This window comes from Notamacropus eugenii, chromosome 1 (genome assembly GCF_028372415.1).
Source record: "Notamacropus eugenii isolate mMacEug1 chromosome 1, mMacEug1.pri_v2, whole genome shotgun sequence".
In the NCBI taxonomy this organism is placed as follows: Eukaryota; Metazoa; Chordata; class Mammalia; order Diprotodontia; family Macropodidae; genus Notamacropus; species Notamacropus eugenii.
This window is the reverse complement of record NC_092872.1, coordinates 23,423,246-23,442,357: the sequence shown is the minus strand read 5'-3', so window position 1 is coordinate 23,442,357 and position 19,112 is coordinate 23,423,246. Positions and strand designations below refer to the sequence as shown.

At 39.8% G+C, this 19,112-nt stretch overlaps 1 protein-coding gene across 20 annotated transcripts in view; it reads left to right on the top strand.

Annotated features, from left to right (window-relative positions):
- Positions 1-19,112, top strand: part of FKTN (fukutin) — a 108,094-nt gene that overhangs the window by 82,544 nt on the left and 6,438 nt on the right. The window contains exon 2 of one of the 20 annotated variants that reach the window (XM_072655513.1): positions 1,836-2,026. The exons of the other annotated variants lie outside the window; for them this stretch is intronic. The gene's annotated coding sequence lies outside the window, so the exon portion shown is untranslated. The remainder of the gene's footprint in view (positions 1-1,835; positions 2,027-19,112) is intronic. 20 annotated transcript variants of the gene reach the window in all.

Below are 19,112 nucleotides of genomic sequence, written 5' to 3'. Positions count from 1 at the left end.
TTCCTCCCTTTCCAGTCAGGAACCATTCACCCTTCCCTTGCCTCCTCCTTCCAGGGAAGCTTCCAAGGGGAGCCAGAGCCTTGCAGGTGCAAACTCTCCAGGGGGTGGTAAGAGTAATGAATAGTAAAGTCTTTAGCTCAAGCACACTGAGGCTGTTTAGCGACCAGCGGATAATCCCCCCCTTAATCGGATTATGTAAATTCCTACTTCAGCACCCTTTCCTCCTTACAATAATTCTCCCTTTCCCCTTCCCCCTACTCTTCAATCTAGGGGTAGCTGTTCTTGGGCTGGGAAGGAGAAGGGGAGGGAACAATGTCCACTTTCAAGATATATTTTCACCTTGGAAAAAAATGAGGAGAAGCAGAAAATTTTAATGGGGAAATTGTGGCTGTAGTGAAACCAGTCAAGACACAGGATAATAACACTTAAGGTTCCTTAGCTGGTCAGGGAAACCAAACCGGTTTCCCAGAACTGTGTGCTGTATGTATGTAAATTTATTACAAATTTAATAGTGATCATCATTGCATAAAATATATAAATCAATTTAAAGGGTGCTGTCTTTTTTTCTATTATCAATGAAATCCATCTAAGAACATTGAATGTCCCTCCAATTATTTAGATCTTCATTTATTTCATTATTAAAGCCTTATTGTTGGCCATATATAGGTCTTGTATTGGTCTAGAACTCAGGTGGGGAACCTGCAGCCTCAAGGCCACATGTGACCTTCCAGGTCTTTGGGTGCAGCCTTTTGATCTGAGTCCAAGTTTAACAGAACAAATCCTTTTATTAAGGGGATTTGTTCTGGGAAGTTTGGATTCAGTCAAAGGGCTGCACTTGAGGACCTAGAGGGCCACATGTAGCCTCCAGGATGCAGGTTCCCCAACCCCTGGGTTATAACCAAGTCTCCTCTCAAAGGTAGAAGCCAGAAGACCAGGATCTCTCTTCTGTCTATTCTCACCAACCTTGTTCCCCATGCAGGTGTGGAGCACTGAGTAGTCAGAGTCTCCACCAATGAGGAGAGTCATATGCAAATTACTTGAAGTTCTGGTCAGGAGACCATCACAGTCAAATGCTTTGCATACCTTAAAGAACTATTTAAATGCCTTTTATCATTTCCCAGCGAAATTGTTCTAGTTTTATAGTTCTGATTCCTGAAGCATTGGACACTTGAGTAATTCATCCAGATCTGGGTACCTTGGATGCATACTAATTGTGTCACCCTGGGCAAGCCTGAACTTTTCAGTGTCCTAGCTAACTCTCTAAGACTAAATTTTAGAGTTTCTTATTTGTGTTGGTAGAGTGACTGTCTATATTGGGAGTTCCCTTCACTAAGCAGATCATAAGTCCAGTCCTCACTCCCCACAAATTCTTAAATTGACCAAAGAGGCAATTGTTGATATCAAACTAGAACATCTAAGTTTGTTGCTTTAAAAAATTGACTCTTTTGGGGGTGGGTTGGAGTTATTTTATATTAGTCATTTCAAGCGATATACTCCTACTTTGAAACAAAGAACAGCAGTGAAAGAAAATGAACTGATAAAGTGAGCCTCCAGTCCAACAAGCATTTATTAATGGTTATTTGCCATGGTCCTGTTCCAGGCACTGGGGATATAACCACAAGAAACAATTCCTGCCTTTAGGAAACTTGTGTTCTATATGTTCTTTACAACAGTGGAGTCAAACTCAAATAGAAAAGGGAGCCACTAAACCATGGATAAGGATCCCTCTGGGTCATCTATTGACTTAGAAAACCACATATTAACATCATCTATTTTCTATTGTATCTTATTTATTCTGTTAAGTATTTTCTATTTCCTTTTTAATCTGGTTCTAGGTAGTGTGACTGCAGTGCTGTCTGTGGGCTCCATTTTGACACCTCTGTGCTGCAACAGAGAAGCAGATACATGACAACCAAGGGCTTTCCCTAGTTTTGACCTAGGGGCTGAGGATATGCTTACCCCACATCTCCATGTGATGCTGTTGCAGTCTGGGGGTGCTGGGAGCCTCAAAATTCAAGGGCAAAAGGTACAAGTCTGCATTGAAAGAATTCAACTCAAACCTTTTCTCAGTCAGAGACAAGGTTTATTAAAACATCAATTGGGGTGGGTGAGATTTTAAGAATCTGTGGTGCTTGTAATTGACAAGTGGGGGTGACTTCAAGAATCTTAGCAATTGGTAGACAAGACTGACCCCTTTTTATAGTGAAAAGGATTGTGGGAAGATTTGGATGGGATCTGGAGTGGCCAGTTAGGTGATCTGGAGGTTAGTGTTAGGGTTGGTCCTCTAACCCTAACCCTAACCCTAACCTATCAGAGGGGGTGATCTGGAGGAAACAGAAAATGAAGATTGGGCTGGATCAGAGATAACAGAGAATTGAGGGTTAGGGTGGGGGCCACAATGTAAGGACAGTTGAAAGGATTATTGACTGGGATGGGTGATGCCTCAGGCAAATGCCAGAGACTTGGTCGAGTGGGAAAGTCCAGGGTCTTTTCTTTTTTGGTTCCAGATACCAAAGACATGGTCTTTTCCTTTAGGGTTTCAGATCCCATCCCCATCAATGACAGTCATGTGTAAACTGAATCTGGGCATACCACAGGAGGAGAACTGTGTGAAATGTTAAGAAATACATTAACAAATTGGAATGTGTCTGAAGGAGGGTGATCAGGATTTTGAGGGGACTGGATACCATGTTCTATGAGAATCCCTTGAAATCACTTATGGTGAAGGCTTAGATGGACACGTATGTGGGGACATGATCACACTTGCAGTATTTGAAGGGCTATGAAATGGAAGACATATTATACTTTCCTTCTTGGTCCCACAGAGAACTAAAAATAGTGGGTGAAAATTGCAGAGGTAGATTTAGGTTAGATGTAAAGAAAAAATTCCTGACAGAACTGACCAAAAGCAGGAATGGAATTGTTTTCATCTCTGGAGGTCTTCCAGCAGAGGATGGTTGGATGCCTACTCCTTGGGGATGTCATAAACTGGGGTCTCATTCAAGTATTGGCTGTAATTCTAAGACTGTGATTTATGTTCTATAGACTCCCTGGCTCGCAGCTGGTACTTAAACAGTGGGAAATAGCAGTGATTATCCAAGCAGGGAACCTTAGATTCAATACTGCACTTAGCTCAGTCCTACCCTCAGCTACTTTTTGCTAATTTCACCCACAACATCAATCCCAGTTGGGGAGCCACTGGATTAGCTCAATGGGAGGCAATTATCATGTATCACATCTTGTCACCCTTCCAGGACTTTGAGAGTCTTCAATGTAGTGCTGTAATAGCACTGATTTAGCAAATTATTCCCTCTCCCAGGGTCCTGTGGTTTAAACTTGATCCTTTGTGAGTGCTAGCTGGCCTCTAGGGTATGCTCCTCAAGAATCTATGTGTTCCTGTGATAACCATGTTCTGGACAGAAAAGGCCAGGGTGGACGAGGGGTAGATAAGTCTAAAAGGAGAGAGCAGAGAAGACAGTCTTTCCTATGTTTCTGCCAGTACTTACGTGTGTTATAGATGGTTTTAGAGGATTCTCCTAATCATTGCCTCATCTCTCTTACATTCATTTTATCTTATAGACTATCTTGACTATTCCTGTTTTGTATGTATGAGAGAGATGAGGCAGGATATGCAGGGAATCACTTATGTGCCAGGGTCAGTCAGAGGAGGAGACATCATCAGGTGTGTAAGATCTCCAAGCATTCACTGTTTTGCTGGCCATTTGTTGTTGTTTTTTTTTTTTTACTCTTTTCCTTCTCAAACATCTTTCACATTTTTCTCCTCTCTCTGTTTACACTACAACCAACCTAACTCAACCTCTTATCCTCCCATTACCTAGAGTACTGCAATAGCCTCCTCATTGGTCTTCTTGCCTCCAGTCTCTCCTCTCTTTAATCCATTCTCCCCCAAATGGGCAATATGATATTCCCAAAATTACCCAGCTGCCCCGGAAGCTCTAGTGAATGGTTCCTTATTTTTTCAAACTCATTACACATTAGTCTTTTTAACACACACTACATTCTAGTCAAACTGGTGTTGGTCTTGTTGCTGGTACACAACACTCTATCTCCTGCTCAGGCTACCACTCATAACTGGAATGCTTTCCCTCCCCACTTCCACCATGTTTTGGAACCACCATATCCCTTCAAGACTCAGCTCAAAGGCTACTTCCTTCAAGAGGCATTTCCTAATTCCCCTACTTTTTAGTCTTTCCCCATGATTTTGTATTTATTACATATCCTTATTTTTATTTATTTGTGAATATATTGTTTCTCCTTAAGGAATGTAAGTAACTTGAAGGAGGGAGCTGTCTTGTTTTGTTTCTGTATTTCTAACATCTAGCACAGTGCCTGGCGCATTGTAGATGCTTAGTAAATGTTTATTGACTGACTCATTTAATTGAAGCTGTCATACCTCCCCATCTCTCTGGTCTCTGCTCTCCTGAGTTAATGATTTCACTTTCTCTGTTACATTAGTCTTGGTGGTGATAGGACCTTTCCAAATCCTGGATGAGGATTAGGGGAGTGAAAATATGTCGATATAACCATTGTCACATGCATTTTTGTTTATATGTTCTAACTAGTTTATGGGATGATTAGAGCAGCTGGGTCTTGCAGTGGGTAGAGCCCTGGGTTTGCCTTTCTGATTTCAGATTTGACCTCAGACACTTATTAGCTATGTGACAATGGACAAGGCACCTAACCCTGCTTGCCTTCAGTTCCTCATTTGTAAAGTGAGCTGGAGAAGGAAATGGTAAACAACTCTAGTGTCTTTACCAAGAAACCAAATGGGGTCATAAGGAGTTAGATATGAGTGAAACGACTGAACAACAAAGGACACTCCCGGTTCTTTGGGTCCCCAACAGGAAAGACCATGATGTCAGTGAGGAATAATGCTTCTATTACAGTCAATAAGGCAAAGAGGGTACATGGGCAAATGGTGTGGGTTTGGGGGTGGTCTGCAGTGACAGATGGTGTGGGGAACAGGGATGGGGTGGTGGAGGAAGGCAGGCAGAATGGGGAGGAATATGTGTCACAGAACTATTAGTAGGAGTTGGGAGAACTTGAGCAGCATGGACCCCTAGGAGATGGAAGAGTGCTGAGGGGGCAAGAGTTTGGGGTCTCATTTTTATAGAGTTTTGGTGGGGGACCAACTCTTATCTGTGCCATTTTAGGATTAGTTCATTACCATACCTGCATCATCTCCAAATTATCAGCAACGTTTTGGTGTTCTACTGGTCTTACTGAAGATGCCTGGAGCTTATCTGAGGCTTAAATGAACAGTTAGTAGGAACAAAAGGTCTCTCTAGGAAGGCCTAGCTGGATTCCCCTGACTTAGTACATTATCTCAGGTTGTGATTTTTAATTAATTTATGCTACAGTTTACAAGCAACTGTTATACTCCTTCCATTTATGGGACAGTCTGTAAGTGACTTCCGGGTTCCTTTTTGCCATCTTACATGTTACTCATACACTTACTATACTAACTAGATTGGGCTTTGTATGATCAGAGGGATAAGAAGAAAAATGCTGTTTCAACACAATTTGTAATTACTGTAATACGTTCTATTAGAGCTCCCCTCCATGTAGAAGGGCCTGAGCAAGGATCTTGTCTAATCCCTCTGAGATAAGGAAGGACATAGATTTCATAGCAGAGACCCAGAAAAAGTGTCCAACATTCACTGGCTACAGGATACATCTGTCAACTCAGTTCAGACTGAGAGGAGGGAAGTATTCTGGGAACCTAGTGGGGGCCTCAATGAGGAAATTTTCATGGATCAGTTCTTATATCCAGTGCTAAGAGATGGAATAGATGAAAGAAGCAATTTTACTGTGATGAGTAAAACCAGCTGATGGAAATCCAACTAATATAATTTGTTTAAGGTAAATTTTGGTTCTGTCACTTGATGGATCCTCAGTTTCTCCACCTGTAAAATGAGAATGTTGGATCAGTTGACTGCTGGGGTCTCTTCAAACTCTAAAATTTTTTACTATATGATCACCTAGAAGTATATAGGATGGCTCCTGAGGAATGAGAAAATATAAGTTCCTTGAGGGTAGGAACTATCTTATTTTGTCTTTGTATTCAATAGTGTCTTGTTCACAGTAGGCACTTAATGTTTGTTGAATTGAATTGAAATAGGGCAGAATAAGACTAGGTAATGGAGACTTGGTTAATTTACTTGAAACATGAGTATGAAGGGAAGTAAAACAAGATAAATCTGCGACAGCTAGCTGGGTGGCACAGTGGATAGAATACTAGACTTGGAGTCAAGGAGATGTGAGTTCAAATTTAGTCTCAGCCACTTATTAAATGTATGACCTTGGGTAAGTCACTTAACCTTTAGGTTCCTCATCTGTAAAATGGGAGTAATAGGATCTACTCCTAGGGTTATTTTATGGATAAAAAAGAGATAATGTATCAAAAGTTTTGCAAACCTAGCACTATATAAATGCTAGCTATTATTAAGAATTAAGTTAGAATCATATTGTGGAGGGCTTTGAGTGGCAGGATCAGGAATCAATATTTTCAGAGGCAGTAGGGTGGAACTGGAAGCAAAGAGTAATATGTTCAGAAAGGTACGTTAGGAAGCCTTCTTTGTGAGCACTGTGAAGGACAAGAGTGGGGAAGGTACTGGAGGCCAGGAGGTTACTTAGGAGGCCTTTCTAGTATCTGGGACATAAGGTGATCAAGGCCCCAACTAGGGTGGCGAGCAGAAAGGAGGGGAACAAATGTAACTGATGTGAATAGTGAATCAAATGAGAGAGAGGAGGAGGGAAAAAAATTCAATGGGAACTTTGAGGTAAGGGTTCAAACCTGAGTGCCCAGGAGGATTGTGGTATCACGATGGTCAGGAGAGAAGTGGAAGAGCTGGTTCAGATGTGAATGAATTCACCTAGACCTTCTCTGTAGCCATTGGGGGCTTTATGGACACATAAGCCGCAGGCTAGCCCTGGAAGGACTAGCAATGTGCAGCGGGACAGAGGCTTGTTTTTATAAGGACAGGATAAAGGAGACAAGGGAGTCTTATGACCCAAGATGGGGGAGAGAAGACAAGAAATTCCATGGTCCAGGATAAGGGGGAAGTTTTATGGTATTCCAAGATAAGGGGAGACTTTAAGGCGCCAGGGAAAGAGCAACTCAACCTTTAGGCTGCCTTTGTATCAAGAGACTTTAGGGTGTCTTTAGAGAATGAACCAGGGAAAGGGCAAATCAACCTTTAGGGCACGTTTGTATCCACATCAGTGAAGAGACATAGTGGATTTAGGGAGGGGGGATCAAGTTTGTGGGGAGAGATGTTTAGTGCAGCCTTTAGCATACTGAGTTTGAGGTGCTGGCAGGACTTCCCACTGAAGATAGCCATACAGCCAGAGCCCTTAGAGTATGGCAGGGACGGACATACAGATTTGAAAATCATCTGAATAAAGATGATAAAGGAAGTCTTTTGAGTGAATAAAATTGCCAAGGGAGAGAGTGTGGCTATATCAAGGGATAGAAGACCCAGTTACAGATTTTTAGTTAATATTTAGGGGATGGGAAAGTTTGGGAGCCAGTCAAGGAAACTGGAACAAAGAGAAAAAGAAAATGGGGGAAAGGAAGGATGAAATACATGAAGTGAAAGAATCTCACCCACAGTGACCTCGTTATTCCACGGTCCCTGCGTCTCTCAGAAATTCTGTCACCCCGAAACCAGAATGTGATGAAAGTGGAAGCAGCAGGAGACGACACTTTGGCACCAAAGGCCTTGACACCATCTTGCTGAGGCTGGAGGTTAGAGCCTTCCTTTCCTCCTTATACGTGGTTCTCTGAGTGTCCCTTTTGCACAAACAAAGCTTTCCAATCTAAGAATAGGGGCATCTAGCTCTGATTCCCAGCGCCAAGGATTCCTCCAACTGCTTTCTCAACCTAATATGGAGCTACTATTTTTTCAGGAGACACAGAGAGTGAGAGAGAGCAAGAGCGAGAGGGAGCGGGGGGAGGGAGGTGTGTGGAGAGAGAGAGAGAGAGAGAGAGAGAGAGAGAGAGAGAGAGAGAGAGAGAGAGAGAGAGAGAGAGAGAGAGAGAGAGAGATGAGAGAGAGAAACAGAGAGAGAGATGAGACAGACAGAAAGAGATGAGAGAGATGAAGAGAGAGAGAGAAATGAGAGAGAGAGAAACAGAGAGAGAGAGATGAGAGAGACAGAAAGAGAGAGAGAAGAGAGAGATGAGAGAGAGATGAGAGAGACAGAAAGAGATGAGAGAGAGACAGAGAGAGAGATGAAGAGAGAGAGAAATGAGAGAGAGAGAAACGAGAGAGAAACAGAGAGAGACAGAAAGAGAGAGATGAGAGAGAGACAGAGAGAGAGATGAGAGAGAGATGAGAGAGAAACAGAGAGACAGAAAGAGAGAGATGAGAGAGAGAGAGAGAGACAGACAGACAGACCAGACAGACAGACAGAGAAAGAGAGAGCACAACTCCACAGCAAGGCAGTGAAGGAAGGGGGTGGTGAGACATACAGGAGATGCTAGGATCCTGGGATCTCCAGGGAGATGCAAAACAAGTTGCCTGGATTGCCTGGGACTAGTGGTGACACGCGCCAAACAAAGGAGCCCGAATCCTATAAATGAGACAGCCAGGAGTAGCTGACCGCAGCCACAGCAGCCCAAGTGGCCAGGCCAGGGGAGTGCAGAGGAGAGGTAGGCGACCCTCCTGCTCCGATTTCCCAGCAGCTACCTGGGTTTGGGAAAGTAAGTGGTAATGACTTTTTGAGAGGGAAGGGGCATGGCAGAAATTATTGTTTGTGGGGGCTAAGTGGGGAGAGGGGAGGTGGAGAGGGTTAGAGGAGAAAGCTGGGAACCTTTCTTGTGTGCCCTGCGACTGCCTCTAGAAGACCGTATACAAGAGGGAAGGTGGAAATACCCAAGTAACAGCATCCTCTAGCCCTGTCATTAACTTTACCACAAGTTTATGAAATGGCTTTTTCCTACTTACTTCCCTGTGAGGGTCCTGGTGAGGAAAGGGCTTTTTCTCAACTCTTAACTATTCTCTATTACAGAAATGTTCGAATCAGGTCAATTGAAATAATACATATAAAGCCCTTTGCATACTTTAAAGTGTAAAAATACTATCTATTATTATTAGATATGGAAATTTGCTTTCATTCCCAATATCATTATCACTAATAATTCATCAATACTGTGGTTATTATTACTCAAGTCTAATTGGATTTTAATTTGACGTAGATTTTTACCCGTGAGTTAAATTTTCTAAAAGTTCAAAATTAATAAAAAGCTTAAACCGACAGCACCCAGGCAGGCAGGCAGCCCATGTCAGCATTAATAACCAGGGTTACCTTTGTTCGTCTTTTAAAAGTGACACTGCCTTTTTGGTGGGATGGCTGGTGGGGGTAGGGAAGAGGGTGTTTGGTTCCTGGGGCTGACTTTGGTTAAGAGAGATTGTGAATGTGCATATGCTTGGAGTGTATAATTTGTAGGCAGTTTTGTGGAGATGGTACAAATTCATCTCACTTTCATAAAAAAAATGCATTTGAAGTTCTCATCTTTTATGCCAATGACATCCCCATGCGGTGCCTATGGGCCAGTGGGGAATACTTTCTGTCCTCCTAACTAAACTCGCCGTTTGATTTCAGAAATGAAATTAAGCAATTACATATAATGGCAGCTGGTACTTCCCTAAAGGAATCTGTTAAAAGCAGATATTAAACTTTAACAAAGAGCTATCTTGCTGTGTGCCAGAGATCCATATTCATACTGCAGCCTGTAGCTGTCCTAAGAGCAGCTAAGTGAACTATCAAACAAAGGTAAATAGAGGGAATAAGCCGAAAGGGGATAGGTCAGGCATAAGTGCATTTCGAGATCAGCTCCCACTCATTTTTGCCCTCCCGTCTTGCTTCATCTCCAATTACTCTTCAACCTAGAGAGGTTCATTCTGCTTCCCCTGTAGAGAATTCCAGCTTTCAGAGCCATGCTATCCAAGGACCAGCTTGCCCTGCCTGTAGGGAGCATACAGATGTATGAAAATAATAAATCCCAACACAAAGCTACATTCTGGGCTAGGAATGAAAGGGCCATTTGCCTGAGATATAGAATAAATCAATAAATCTCTATCCTCCATGCTTTTCTTATTTCCTGTAAGAAAAAAAGTAAGAAAAGTGATACACCTGTAAGAAGATGCTAGGAACCTTACTTGGGAGCTCTTTAAGTTAACTGGGTGGCTAGGAGAAACGAACATCATTGGATCCCTTGTACTGGGAGCACAATAGGAGAACCTTGATCTTGAGCTCCTGGGGTCTTGTTTTGATATGAGTATTTGCATCCTTACTTTTAGATTTATGGGCTGGACTCACAGTAAGAACTAGGTTCAGATCCTGACTCCAACATTTATTAGCTGTGTGACTTTGGAGAAGTCACTTCAGAATCTATTATGAATTTCAGTTATCTTATTGGCAAATAAGAATAAAAATCTTTGAATTGCCTTCCTTACAGGATTTGCTGTGAGGCAAGTTCTTTGCAAATCTGAAAGTACTATATTAATGTGAATTATGTGAATAATAATGTGAATCATCATCATTATTATTTTTTGTTATTGCTTATCACCGACATGAGAAGTATGGTGGATAGAGCCTTGGAGTGGGAAAGACCTGATTTCCAGTCCTGCCCCTGACCAGCTGTGTGAACATGGGTAATTCACCAAATCTCTCGGTACCCCCAGGCAACTCTCTTAGGATTGGGATTTTTGAGCCTTGCCTCTTCAGATTCTCCAATGGCTCTGTGGATAGACTTCAGGGCATTAATGAACTTGGAAGGGGGGAAAAATACTTCTTTATTTTCCCTAACCTCTAACTGAGACTTAGCATTTCTTTCAGTTATTTAGGAGTACTATTCTGAGAAGGGATCCATAGAGTTCACCAGATTCCCAAAGGGATCTCTGGAACAAAAAAGGCTAGGAACGCCTGCTCTAAAAGCACTATTGCCAATCTGCACTGGGGGAGATAGTCTCTATACAGATTACTTTGAAATTAGTTCTATGTGCCTAACTTTTAAATGAGGAGGCTGTCACTAACACTGACTTGAGAGTCACCAACTAGCTGCATGACCATGAGCAAACATCTGCCCTGCTCAGAAGTCTTGAAGTTGGGGAGATCTCTAAAAATCCTTTGAGCTCTGACTGTATTTGAATTTATTGAATCAAAGAATTTGTTGACCTTGTTAATCAACTGCTAAACACATAGATGAAGTTCTTAAGGCAGGAAAGAACTTTGATTTCTAGTCTAGAGATCATCTAATCCACCTTTCTAATACTACAGATGGGGAAACTAAGGCTTAGAGAGGGTAGGTGACCTGCCTGAGCTCACACAGGTAATAAATGACAGGGCTGAAGTCAAGATTAACATAGACAAATTCTGGAGAACCAAAACATAGTTTTTATCTTAATCCCTGTGCTTTAGCTTTCTCTTCTCTAATCATTTTTCTTAGCAGGTTTAATTCCTAACAAGACAGAAATCAGTAGGCAGCTTCTGATTGCTATATTAGCATGTTATCCTGATCCCTCACTGAGCATTCCACTAAGGACCTCTGAAATATTACAAACCTCCTTGTTTTCTCTTCCCCTCCTTTTTCTGTCTCTGGTAGTCCCACAAAGTGGGCCTTTCAGAATGATCTCATACAGCGTCATCTTGTGTCCTCATCATGACTTAGAAAAAGACTTCTACTGGTTGTAGCCTGACTTAGTTAAGGAGTTAAATGACTGCCTTAAACATGGAGAAGCTTCAATACAAAGAACTTCCCAGCCCCAGCCCTCTAACTGACAAGTAACTCATCTAGTTACCAATGTTAAATGAGAGGGGGGCGGGGTACGAGGGAGGCAGAAACAAGCAGCTTTGTTGATTTTCTCCAATTACATTTTATGGATTTAAATCCAGAGTCTCATATCAGATACAATTTACATACATACTTTAAGTGTCTCTGATTTCATCAATAGTGGGTAGTGCCTCAACCAAAGCAGATCTTAATTGTCTATATCATTTAGTTACGGAGTTTGAACTCAGATTTTCTTGACTGAATATAGAAATACGCCAAGCGACACACATAAAACAACAAATATCTGTTTATCTCATACTGGCTGTAGAACACTGCAGCTGGGTTCCGTGAGAGACAAAATTGAGATGGCACAATCTATTTTTATGTATGCAAGTTTTCTTTTTGTCTTTGTATTTATAATGCTTAGTGTGGTTCTTGGCACATAATAGACATTTAATAAATGTATGTTGAATGAACAATAATGAACATTAGCTTCTTCGATTTAGAGTTAGAAGAGACTTTAGCAGATCTGATCCAGTGGTGTCAAGTTCAAATAGAAATGGGGGCCACTAAACCATGCACCAGGATGCATGGGGCCACATACTAACTTAGAAAACCACATATTGACATTATCTGTGTTCTATTATATTTTTACTTATTTTATTACTATTTCTTAATCTGGCTCATGCCTTATATATTTGACAATTCTGATCTAATTCAGTTGTTTTACAGATGAAGAAGCAGAGGTTTAATCACTTGCCTAAGGCCACATAGGCAGTAAATGCTGAGATGTTCATGGTCTATTGGATTGGGGTCAATAGGATCTGGGTTCAAAACCTACCTCTGACATTTCGTAGTTATGCGGTCTTGGATAAGTCATTAAATATCTCTGTGCCTCATAAAATAGGGATAATAGTCCTACCCCTTAGCCTGGATGTGAAGATCAAATGAAAGAATGAATGTAGGTAAAGTTGCATTGCTAACTTCCAAGTTCTGTATGAATATTAACTGTTATTACTTGGTGACAAAGCTGGGATTCCTACCTAAATCCTGTGCTTGTTTCCACAGAGAAATTCATTACAGAAATTCAAAACTTAAGTGTTGTATGAAGTTTTAGGGAGAATGTTATTGCTGGGTGGGGGTAGGGAAGGAAGGCAGGCTTTCTGGAGGATATGAAGACTGGGAGGGAAGGCATTCTAGTCAGAAGGGAATCCTAAGGACAAAGCACAGAGGCAGGAGATCACAGAGCACATCTGCAGGAACTAGGAGTAGATAAGTTTGGCTAAAATGGAGAGGAATAATATATGAATAAAATATTTATTAAATCCTATGGAAAGCACTGTACAAGCACAGAAGGCAACAGAAAAGTAAGACAAACCCTGTTCTCAAGAAGCTCACATTCTGATGAGGGGAGAAACACATATAGGAGGTTCCAGATGCAAAAGCCTACAGGTCTTTAGGATTCAGTAATAATCAGTATAATATAACATGACACATATGTGACACATGATGCGCACAACACCCCACACAACATGACATACATGTAATATAATAGTATAACATAATGCAATGTAATATAACATAATATAATATAAATGCTATATATTATAAAAATAACTCAACATAATGTAACATAACCTAATATACACATGTAATATAACGCAGTCTAGCTTAAGGAAAAGGCAACTGGAATTTATTAAGCTTTTACTATGTATTATGGTAAGCCCTGGGTATACAAATACAAACAATAAAGAAAGAGTCTCTTCTCTTAAGAGCTTACATTCTAATGGGGGAAGACAATACATAAAAGTGGGGGCAGAGAAATATAATAAAATATGTGAATGTAGTATACTATAGTTTAGTTTAATATATAACATAATAGGACAGGATATAATGTCAAGTGATAAAAAATAATGTAAGCCTAGGAAAGTACAGTGATCCAGATTATAGAGACCAATTCTTACACTCTTAATATTTTCATATTAAGTCTGGAATGAAGATAGCCTAAAATAAATGTGTTCATCAGTCAAAGGGATGAACCTGATACTGTCTGGGCCAAGGTCCTAAAATTTTTGTGCATATATAATACATATACATGAAAATATTTGTGCAAATATAATGGACTGTGTAGCACAATGGAATGAGTACTGGTTTTGAAGTCAGAAAACCTAATCTCATTCAAATCTCACTTCTGTCATTTACTACCTATGTGATTTTAGACAATTCATTTGATCTTTTTGGACCTCAGTTTATTTGTAAAATGAGAGTTGGATTGGATTCCTTCTAAGGTTCCTTCTAACTCTAAGTCTTTGATCTCTATGACATTTAAGTCAAATTGGAAATTCATTCTCAATGGGGAACAGGGTAATGGACTATGAGTCAAACTGGAAATAAAAGTGTCACCTACTAATACAGAAACAGATTGGCAACTTTTTTATAGCTTATAGCCATGGAGAGTTACCTGCAATTAAGTTGACAAGGTAGTATATGTAAGGATTAGGACTTGAATCTAGGTCTTCCTGACTCCAAAACTGGTTTGTAATGCACTTGCTTATGTGAAATTTGCAAGCCACCTGTGAACTTGTCAGTCTGCCAAACAAAAAAATAGACATTGTCTGTTACATCAACGTAAACAGATTATATCCATAGTTATACAAACCACTTCTTACAGGCTACTGTTTTAACTCTCCTTTAACTGAGGTTGTGAAGGAGAACTGCCATTGGATAGGGAGCAAAGAGCTATCAGTTCAAGTCATGACAATTCTTGGTAGTAGGACCATGGACAGGTCCGCTCTTGGTGGCAAAGGTTACTTCATTTTTGTTTTGGACTCTCTAATATCTATCACTTACATATTTGATTATTCAATTCAAGACACCTTTCTAAAAAGCAGCTACTATATTCTAGGCACTGTGCCAGGTGCTAGAGAAATTCCCAGGTGCTTTCTATTTGGAGAAAGTAAAAATCACCCAACTCTAGAAGAGCTTCACTTACACAAATAAATAAATTTTAAAATCTACAAAGTAAATCAAAGCAGTTTCTGGTAGGGGAAATCCTAATGGGGGTATTCCAATATAATAGGTACATAGAAGTTTGTTGAATTTAACTGACTTTCATCCTTTTAAGCCTCACTTTCCTAATTTGTAAAATTGGGATGAAAATTGTATTTACACTACCTAACCTACAGACTTGTGGGGAAAGTATTTCTTATTTAATAACAACCTTTTAGCCTACTTAGTCAGTTTTTAAAAGTATTTTATGCCAAAAGAAGGTGTTTTTTTGCCTCCACTCTGAATAATTAAATTGAAAGTATTACAAATAAGAGAGTATAAAATTGTAGAAGAGGTCAAATTAATATAGAAATTTCAGTGAAAATAAAACATTCAAAATTAATATATTTAAAATACTAATACATTGATATATAATAAATGTGATCATTGTTAATAAATATTATTGCTGCTCCACTAGCTTTTTGCTTTGGAATGTGCAAATGTCCAAGCTGAGCCCTGTTTTGTGTGTGAAGGGGAGGGAGGAGTGAGGAATGGTGAATTGTCTGAGGCCTCCCTTCTGCCTCCAATCTGAATAGCTTTAAGCAGACTGCAGAGCTCCTACTATTGAGAGAGGTCTTCATCTGCTCCCAGCATTTCTTAATCTTTTGTATAATAGGGTCTTGATCTGCATTTGGCCTGCTTATTTAACCTTCTTTTCTCTCTAAGGGGAGAGTGGGGAGGGAGAGCTTGAGGAGGTAGCAGGCTAGCAGATTCCAGGCAGTTCACTTTTCTGCCTGGCTTGACTTGATCCTTCAGTACCCTGTGGGCCTGGCTCCATCAGTGTGTGGGTGACTTTGGGTGAGTTGGACTGATTTATTGGCTAATGAGCCATGTGTGGGGGAGATCAGGCGGATATTTCTTATCTATAGAGAAGTTGACTGTTTCTAAGAATCTCAGAATCTCAGGGCTAGGTCTTGCTTTAAATCTTCTCTAAATGAAGCGGTAAGATATAATGGCAGAAGTTGTCTAATCAGCTCCTGCAGGAGCTCTCCCTCTCCCTCTAGAAATCACAAGTAGTCATCCATCTTCATCTACTTGAAGACTTCCAGTGATAAGAAACTCACTACTAACCAAGGTCGTCTCTCCAAGCCTCAGTTTCTTAATCTTTAAAATATAGCCCATTCCACTTTTGGATGGTTCCTATTTTTAGGAAGTTTTTCAAATCCTTTCCTTTTACACTCTCCCCTGGTTGAATATTTTAGGCACCTTATTTTTTTTTAAAATGATGTTACTTCCAGCACACATTTTCCCTAGGTGTCTTTGGACTGGCTCTGTTGCTTTCCTAGTCTCTACCTCCTTTAGTGCCATTTCTTGCTTTCCCTTATGGCACATCAGGGAATGAGAAGTTAGAGACCATGAATGGTTCTCTGTTGTTATCTGTGATACAAAAAAAATGTGTTTTAAAAGTGCTGATAGATATGTTCCACTTTCAGCTTCTTTTATTTCTTCATGCTGAACCAAAATATGCTTTTGGTCTTCATGTTGAAGTCACCAAGGGTCAAGGTATATATGTGATTTTAGACTGCATTAAGAATCATTGTGGTCAGGATTAACGAGGCCTCATCATATCATATATAGAGCAACATGTTTAGTCTGAATGAAGGATTTGATGAAGGATATTGACAATCTGCGGAGAATACAGACCAGGATGACAAAGGACCTTGAGATTGTGGCACATGAGGATCTTTTGAAAGAAGTAGAAGCTTGGTTTGGAGAGGGAAAGACTCAACAGGAAACATGCTAGTGGTTTTCAATTATTTTAAAGGTGATCATGTGGAAGAGTGATAAGATTTGGTACAGAGAAAAGAATTCTGCCTCTGTATTAGAAAATACAGATTTCTGTCTTGTCTCTAATATGACCTGGGTGACTTTGGGCATTCATTCCTATGGGCTTCAGTGTTCTCACCTGTTGGGGGTTGGGCCAAATGGCTTCTAATAGTCCTTCCAGCTCTAGATCTGTGATCCTGGGGTCATTGACTAGAGGTCACAAATAGGAAATTTTATGCATGATATTAGGAAAGCTTCCTAATGGGGTGTTATTACATAAAGCACAAGTTGGATGATCACTTGTGAGGTTTGCTGTAGGCCATAGTCAGCAGACTGTAGCCTCATCCCAAATCCTATCCCCCCAACTCAAATTAAGGATGATTTGTACATTTCTAAATATAGAAAAATTTTATTTCACTTTCGGTAAAACATCATTTAAAACTGTCAAAACAATTCTTAGATGACAGGCTATACAAAAATAGGGGCAGGCCAGAACTGGCTGTAGTGTACCAATCCTTGTGTAGGGGAGTTCTTATTTAGATATGGCTTAGATGACATGGGCCCTGAGCCCCTTCTGAGACCATAATTCTACCAGGTTTGGAAGATCTTGTCAAGTTTTTCAAATAATTTTTCTGCTTCTTTATTTTCTATAATAGATGTTGGTACACTATTATAATTTTCTTCATGTAATTCTAGCATATGTTCATCATGAACACTTTAAGGTGAGATTATCTAATGATCCATAAAATGATGTTTTTCTTTCTTTTGGGTGCTTAATGAAACTAATTCTTTCTATTTTTTTATTCCGTCTAGAAGAATTTGTGCCCCTTTTCTTCTTTTACCTACAAGTTCTTTATACAAAACAATCAATAAATATTGATTAATAAGCATTGATTGATTGTCAGTTCCTTCAATAGTATATATATACATATGTATGTATATATATGTATATATATATATATATATTCATGGGTTGTTGGGACAAAATTTAGAATATCAATAGTTAGATCTATGTTTGGGGATGGTCTGTAGAATTGTATTATTCTTAGCATTTTCCATTTTCTATTCAAGCCTTCTATAAAAACAGGGAGATATATGCTCACCTAAATTATTCATCAGTGACACTGATGGTGTCCTGACCAAAGTCCAAATTAAAAAGAAATGCTCTTTCATCATCAGAGTTCTCTAGATTCTCCTTTTTGTAGAAGACATTGTGGTGATTTCGTTGAGTGATGAAAATGTGTAGGACCTTAGGAATCCCTGAGTACTCAAAAGAGATTGACCTAAACTTTTTTGCAAGAAAAACAAAAGACACAAAGAAAACCTATTGCTTGTATTATGACCTAGAAATGAATAGACAGCCTACCTATTAGCTCTCTTTCCTTGGACAAGTCATTTAACCTCTGAGCATCAGTTTTCTTATCACTAAAATGGAGATAATAATACTGACACTGCCTGCCTCACAGGATCTTTGTGATGTTTATGAAATTCTTTAAAACCTTAAAGCACCATATAAATTTACATTTATTTTATAGAAAAAAATAAGAATTGAAGAAAACAAGTAGGTACACGTAAACATATTCCTATGTAGATTATAACCTACGTGATATGTAGCACCCCTTTTCCAGTAGTCTTCCAGCTTACATGCACACACCCATAAGTTGGGTTCCAAGAGTGCGACTGCTGCCTTGGGTCCTAGGGATAATACTGTGGAGACTTACTGTTGAAACTAAAGCTCATGAGCCCACTACTACTGTAGCAGCTTTCTTAAGCATTGATTGATTGTCTTTTAGTTTCATTTATAGGGAAGCCACTGAACACAATTACCACTTAGCAAAGGCATTTACTAAGATGACATTGTTAAAAGTAGTAGCTACAAAACATTCCTCAATCACCACAATATCTTCTATAAAAAGGAGAATTATTGAACTTATAGACAGGCTATCTCTCTCTCAGTAAGTTGCTACTCGATTCCATCACCAGTGGTGTTGGGGTGGTGGTGAGGAGACAGAAATGATCTACTTTTCCTTATGTGGGTCTATTTCATAAAACTTTTATGAACCTATATTTCCTTGACATACTGAGCTGTTCCTAGATATTTAAAACCCGGCTGAGTTGTGTCCAGTTCTCACTAGTCCAGTGGGGTTACTCTTTTTAATTTACTCCAGGGGCTTGTTTATATCTCTGTGAAAAGATCACTGATACATTAACATCTCATTCCTCTATCATTCAACTGAACTGGGGCAGGAAGGAGAACAAAATCCCACTTTATATGTAGTGTGTGTGTGTATGTGTGTGTGTGTGTGTGTGTGTATAAAACAGTACAAGGTCATCATTTTTATGCCAAATATAAACCCTTTTCTCCTACTAGAAAAGGATTTGATAGTCCTAACAAATCTTAAAGGAATCAGGTAATTAAATTTATAATATACACATAGTAGGCACTAAACATATAGTTTTGAAATGAATGAAGTAAAAATGATTTTAATGAATTCAA